Raw genomic sequence first — 7,046 nt, 5'->3', positions numbered from 1 at the left:
CCCAGAAAAATGGGTTGTCGATCTGAGGTGAAATGCAGAAGGTTTTATAGATGAGCTGGTTGGGAAGTGGTGTCTGATCTACATAGGGCACAAAATACTGGTTAGGACCAGTTGTGCCATTTGTATGGGGCACAATTTTCTGGCAGCCCCCACCCTACTCTTTTATTTTATTTATTTATTTATTTATTTTTATTTTTTTTTTTTTTGAGACGGAGTCTTGCTCTGCCACCCAGGCTGGAGTGCAGTGGCCGGATCTCAGCTCACTGCAAGCTCCGCCTCACGGGTTTACGCCATTCTCCTGTCTCAGCCTCCGGAGTAGCTGGGACTACAGGCGCCCGCCACCTCGCCCGGCTAGTTTTTTGTATTTTTTTAGTAGAGACGGGGTTTCACCGTGTTAGCCAGGATGGTCTCGATCTCCTGACCTCGTGATCCGCCCGTCTCGGCCTCCCAAAGTGCTGGGATTACAGGCTTGAGCCACCGCGCCCGGCCCCTACTCTTTTATTATGCAGGCGGGTTTTCAGCCTAAGCTGTGCCGTGTTGCCCACTTCTTTCCTACTATACATGTGCTAACAAAAAGAAAGATAAAGCTTCCATGATGGATATGCCTGGCCCCCAGAGAGCCCTTTTCTATTGGCACAGCTGCCAGCATTCCCTGTGTAATGTTCCAGCTTGCTTACCTATGTTTGCAGCTAAATTTTTCGGGCTGTTTTTTGTTAAGAGAAAAATAATTTCTTGGACTGCTTTTTGTTAGAAGGGAAGCTCTGCCGAGGACTCATTTGCCCTCACTATCTGCCTAAATAATTTCTTTCTACTCCCTGTATCAGTCTCAGCTACTAGGGAGGCTGAGGCAGGAGAATGGCTTGAGCCCCAGATGCACCTTGTGCCACTGCACTCCACCCTGGGTGACAGAGCGAGAACCTGTTTCAAAATAATGATAAAAAATAAAATAAAATCTCCTTTGTTTAACAAAAATATTTTATGCTCCAATTTTAGTCCAAATTCTGTGAGGTGGAGGTGGTTAAGCCTGTCTATATCCCACCCCAGCTAGTCTTTCTGCCTCATCTTTCTTTGCTCTGCCCTCTATACTGTAATCATACTCTGCATTTCTGCATAGTGTTCGATTGCACTCCTTTCTCTGCTCCCTGTACCCCTACCCTGCCTGACTTAAAAGTCTGGCCTCTAGACCTCCACTTTAAGTGAACCCGAATGCTTCATATACAAATAACCAGGAATCAGGACTGTATACCGGCAAAATAAACTCTTTGCTCCAACACAAAACAGACAGACAGAATTAATTGCATTTTCCTCTGGGCTATTGTAGCATGTAGGAATACTCCTATTTCAACCCTCAGAACATCTTGATGTTGTTTGTGCACCTGTCTATCTTCAACAGTAGTGGATGTACGCTTATTTAACCAAGGCGATTTATATCTCATGATTCATCTCATTCATCTTTAGCATGAAAGCAGACAGCACATTAATGACCAAACATCTTTTTTTTTTTTTTTGAGGTAGAGTATTGCTCTGTCACTCAGGATAGAGTGCAGTAGCACGAGCTCAGCTCACAGCAACCTCTGCCTCCCAGGTTCAAGCGGTTCTCCTGCCTCAGCCTCCTGAGTAGCTGGGATTACAGGCGCACACCACCACACCCAGCTAATTTTTATATTTTTAGTAGAGACGGGGTTTCACCATATTGGTCAGACTGGTCTCGAACTCCTGACCTCGTGATCTGCCCACCTCAGCCCCAAAGTGCTGGGATTACAGGCCTGAGCCACCATGCCGGCCTTTTTTTTTTTAAGACAGAGATTGAGGTCTCGCTCTGTCACCCAGGCTGGAGTGCAGTGGCGCGATCTCAGCTCACTGCAACCTCCGTCTCCTGGGTTCAAGCAATTCTCCTGCCAGTGACAGGGCCCCTCTGTACATCTTCATGAACCAAGGGGCATGAAAGGCAGCTGCTTAAGGATCCCATGTTTGGAGAACTCTGACCTGAGAATTTGGGCTTAGGTGCCTCTTCAACTCTTGTTTGTTGCCTTGAACCAAGGATGCCTTCAGTTTGAGGGGCACCTCTGGATTTAGGAAGAGTCAGTGTGGCACCTAAGTAGATGCAAATAGATTTTCTTCTAATTTCAAGGAAAAGTAAGGAAATCTTACTTATTTAACACGATAGAAAAGGGGACAGGGAGTTAAAGGGTGAGGAAGAAGGGCACTACGATTATGGGCTATTGATCGTGCATCAGGCACTGTGCTAGATTCTTCCCCTACATTTACTCATAATGTTAACATTCCTGTGAGGTCAATACTGTATCATATTATCTCTATATTAAAAAAGAAGAGACAGATTCACAAAGTTAAAGTAATTTGCCCATGGTCACGCTAGTAATGGCAGTGCTAGGATTAAATACAAGCCTGTCTTCATCCAAAATCCATGTTCATCCACAAAACCTGACTAGTACAGTTATTAGTTCTGGTTGAAGACAAGGCATTTGGCAGAACACATTGGCCAGAATGCAGGAGAAGGAACCTCTGACAAGGTCACAGAAGACTTAAGGAAATGATTCGCACTGAAGGTTACACTCTAACAACCCTTTTTCTTTTCCTCTCCCTCTCCTTCTCCTTTCCCCTCTCTTCCCCTTCCCTCCTCCTCCTTTTCCTTCTTTTCCATCTTCTTTGTTTTCTTCCTCCTTTTTCTTTTTTGCCTGCTAAAACAACTCTTGGCTGGGCCCAATGGCTCACGCCTGTAATCCCAGCACTTTGGGAGGCTGAGGCCAGCAGATTGCTTGAGCCTAGGAGATCGAGACCAGCCTGGGCAACACGACAAAAACCTGTCTCTACTAAAAATAGAAATATGTGCTGAGTGTGGTGGTGTGCACCTGTAGTCCCAGCTACTCAGGAGGCCAAGGTGGGAGGATCACCTGAGCTCGGGAGGTGGAGGTGGCAGTGAGCCGAGATCATGCCACTGCATTCCAGCCTGGGTGACAGAGTGAGACCCTGTCTCAAAAATTTAATTTATTAGTTAATTTTTAAAAGCCAAACAGGCCGGGCGCGGTGGCTCAAGCCTGTAATCCCAGCACTTTGGGAGGCCGAGGCGGGCGGATCACGAGGTCAGGAGATCGAGACCATCCTGGCTAACACTGTGAAACCCCGTCTCTACTAAAAAATACAAAAAACTAGCCGGGCGAGGTGGCGGGCGCCTGTAGTCCCAGCTACTCGGAGGCTGAGGCAGGAGAATGGCGGTAAACCCAGGAGGCGGAGCTTGCAGTGAGCTGAGATCCGACCACTGCACTCCAGCCTGGGCGACAGAGCGAGACTCCGTCTCAAAAAAAAAAAAAAAAAAAAAGCCAAACAACTCTTATTAAATTTTACCATCTATGAAAATGTTGGGCTAGGTGTGGTGGCTTATGCCTGTAATTCTAGCACTTTGGGAGGTCAAGGCGAGAGGATTCCTTGAGTCCAAGAGTTCATGACCAGCCTGGGCAACATAGTGGGACCTTCAAAAAATACAAAACTTAGCCAGGTGTGGTAGTGTGTGCCTACAATCCCAGCTACTCGACCAAGCAGGAAGATGGCTCAAGTGTGGGAGGTTGAGGCTGCAATGAGCCATGATCGCATCACTGCACTCCAGCCTGGGTGACAGAGTGAGACCCTCCCTCAAAACAAATATATAAAAATAAAAATTTTGTATGATTGTTTTATGAAACAGAGATGATGTTTACCAATGTGCTTAAAAATAAATTATTCTGACAGTAGCACCAAAAGTTGTTTTGGAGATTATTGTCCAACTTCCTTCAGTACTTAGATGCCAATTGATCATGCTTTTGTTTATCATCTTACAATTAATTACAAGTGAATTGTAGCCTATAATTTATCATGAAAAAAGTTCTACAAAGTTATTAGTCCTGATTTTATTAAACTGAACTTTTTTTTTTTTTTTTGACATCCAATGAACTCTGAACTTTTTATTGGCCTCCTGCTCCCCAAAGGGTACCCTGCTTTTGCTGGCTTAATGCCTCAGAACTTTGGTGTGGTTGGTCTCAGACACCACTTTGCCATCCACTATCCGGCGGGTGGTGGTCTTTTGGATGGTTTGCATGGAGTTGCTGCTGTCCAAGGCATCACCAAGATTGAATTCCCCGTCATCTTCCAGCAGGCGGTGGTAGGTGGCAATCTCAGCTTCCAGGTTGACCTTGATGTTCAGCCGGGCCTCATACTCCTGGGCCTGTCACTGTCCCTCTGCCCGGGTCTGTGCCAGCTCTGACTCCAGGTGCAGCAGGATCCCATTGAGCTGCTCCATCTGTAGGGTGTAGCGGGCCTCCACCTCCCTCAGGCCCTCTGAAGGCCACCTCCCTCAGGCTGTTCTCCAAGCTGGCCTTCAGATTTCTCATGGAGTCCAGGTCGATCTCCAAGGACTGGACTGTACGTCTCAGCTCTGTGAGCGTCATCTCAGCAGCTCCAACCTCAGCGGACTGTGTGGTGACCACTGTGGTGCTCTCCTCAATCTGCTGAGACCAGTACTTGTCTAACTCCTCTCGGTTCTTCTGAGCCAGCTCGTTATATTGGACCTGGATGTCTGCCATGATCTTGGCGAGGTCCTGAGATTTGGGGGCATCTACCTCCACGGTCAACCCAGAGCTGGCAATCTGGGCTTGTAGGCCTTTTACTTCCTCTTCGTGGTTCTTCTTCATGAAGAGCAGCTCCTCCCTGAGAGCCTCGATCTCTGTCTCCAGCTGTAGTCGAGTGACATTGGTGTCATCAATGACCTTGCGGAGTCCATGGATGTCATTCTCCACAGACTGGCACATGGCCAGCTCTGTCTCATACTTGACTCTAAAGTCATCAGCAGCAAGACGGGCATTGTCAATCTGCAGAACGATGCGGGCATTGTCCACAGTATTTGCGAAGATCTGAGCCCTCAGGTCCTCGATGATCTTGAAGTAATGGCTCCAGTCTCTGACCTGGGGTCCCTTCTTCTCCAAGTGCTCCCGGATTTTGCTCTCCAGCCTCCGGTTCTCGGTCTCCAGGCTCCTCACTCTGTCCAGGTAAGAGGCCAGGCGGTCGTTCAGGCTTTGCATGGTCTCCTTCTCGTTCTGGATGCCTCCCATTCCTGCCAGACCCCCAGCCATCCCTGAGGCCAGGCCTCCGGACCCCATGCCTCCCCGGAAGCTGGTGGAGCGGGACACAGAGATCCGGGAACCAGAGCCCCCGGCGCCTGCATAGACACTGGCCGCGCTGCTGACCGGCCGGGCGCCGTAGCTGGGCGCCTGGACAGAGCCCAGGGACTGGTAGTTGGTAGAGAAGGTGGAGCGAGTGGTGAAGCTCATGCTGTATGGGAGGAAGGCGAGACGACAGGACTCAGGCTTTGCCGACCAAACTGAACTTTTTAATTTTTTTTTTTTTGAGACAGGGTCTTGCTCTGTTGCCCAAGCTAGAATGTAGTGGTCCCAACATGGCACAATGCAGTCTCGACCTCTTGGGCTCAAGTCATCCTCCCACTTTGGCCTCTCAAAGTGCTGAGATGACAGTGATGCAGGATTTTTCTTGGTCACTTTGCCAGCCAGGGACCTCCGTGGCCAGTGTCATCCCTGCCTGGGCCTCAGTTGGCCCCAGGCCTGCCACAGGAGTCACCTGTCCACTTGGCCAGCTGGGCCGCACCTGGCTTGCACACTGGCCCAGATCCTGTGCTGGCTGCAGGATCCATGCTCATCCCACAACTGTGCTGGGCATGCCCCAGCCTGCCTGTATTATAGCTCATATCCACATTTGGCAGTTCCTGAGTTCTTGTCCTGCATCCAGGAAGAATGAGGTTACACTGACAGTGGAAGGGTGAGGAGGGTGGAGAAGAATTTTATTGAGTGACAGAACAGCCCTTAGTGGAGAGGAGATGAGAGGGTGATCCCCCACCCAAAGTCAGATGGTCTCCCTCCCAGTATGGCTGGTTGCAGGGCTTTTATGGGCTCCGAATGGGGAGTGTGTGCTGATTGGTTTGTGAGTATGCAAAAAGATTAAAACAAAGGCACCACTCAAAGGTGGGCATGACAGTGTAAAACACCAATTAGGAAAAGGTATGTCTATGTAAAATAGGTGAAGGGTGGGAATCAATCAGAGGAAACCTTACCAAACAGGAAGAGAGGCTCTCAATCCAGTCCATGGATTTACCTGGGACTCGTAGCTTGATTTTCAGGCTTTAAAACTGTCTTTGGTTTGAAGGTTGGGTTTCACCAAGGACCTGCCCCTGTCTGCCTAGGCATTTGTCTGCCTCCTGCCACTATCAATGATCCACATTCAGCATTTTAAAGTTAGTAACAATATTGGGAGAAATGATTTGCTGCAGAGAACAACATAACTAACAGGTAGCCCTTATATGTACTAGTCACTGTACCAACTGCTTTATGCTTAGTAACTCACTTCATCCTCACAGTGACCCTATAAAGCAGTATACTACTACTATTCCCATTCTACAGAAGAGGAAATTGAGGCACAAAGAGGTTAGTAACCTCACATAGAGAGTAAATGGCCAATCTAATTTTCAAATCCATTTTCTTTCTTTTTTAAGATACAAAAGAAATGATCATTTTTGAACTTTAAGAGAAAAAGAACGAAGTTAACAACACAAACTTTAGTTTCTGATAAATAATAATAGCCAGTATGACGGAAAACAGATAAAAAGTACAACATTAACAAAATCATAATAATAACCAACATATACCAGTTACTGTTCTGAGCATTTTACATGCATTATTTAATCTTCACGTCAGTCCTACTCTTATTCCTTTTTTGCAGATGAGGAAACTGAGGCACAAAGAGGTTAAATAACTTACATTAGTTACACAACTAGTGAGTTAGAGTTAAGACAACAAAGGAAAATGACAAAAATATAAAAGTAGAGGCATTTTGGATGGTCGCAGTGGCTCTCGCCTGTAAGCCCAGCACTTTGGGAGGCCAAGGCAGGTGGATCACCTGAGGTCAGGAGTTCAAGACAAACCTGGCCAATGTGGTGAAACCCTGTCTCCACTAAAAAATACAAATATTAGCTGGGTACGGTGGCATAC

General features: G+C 47.4%; 1 pseudogene across 1 annotated transcript; it reads right to left on the bottom strand.

Moving 5' to 3' along the window:
• Positions 1-3,941: 3,941 nt before the first annotated feature.
• LOC117062046 lies at positions 3,942-5,387 on the bottom strand (annotated as a pseudogene). The gene is made up of 2 exons (XR_004428194.1): positions 4,341-5,387; positions 3,942-4,309 (listed from the first exon to the last, which is right to left on the bottom strand). The product of XR_004428194.1 is annotated as a keratin, type I cytoskeletal 18-like (transcript).
• Positions 5,388-7,046: the final 1,659 nt, after the last annotated feature.

The sequence above is a fragment of the Trachypithecus francoisi genome, unplaced genomic scaffold (genome assembly GCF_009764315.1).
Source record: "Trachypithecus francoisi isolate TF-2019V2 unplaced genomic scaffold, Tfra_2.0 Lachesis_group17, whole genome shotgun sequence".
Lineage (NCBI taxonomy): Eukaryota > Metazoa > Chordata > Mammalia > Primates > Cercopithecidae > Trachypithecus > Trachypithecus francoisi.
The sequence above is the reverse complement of the archived record's forward strand: the minus strand, read 5'-3'. Positions and strand labels throughout refer to the sequence as shown.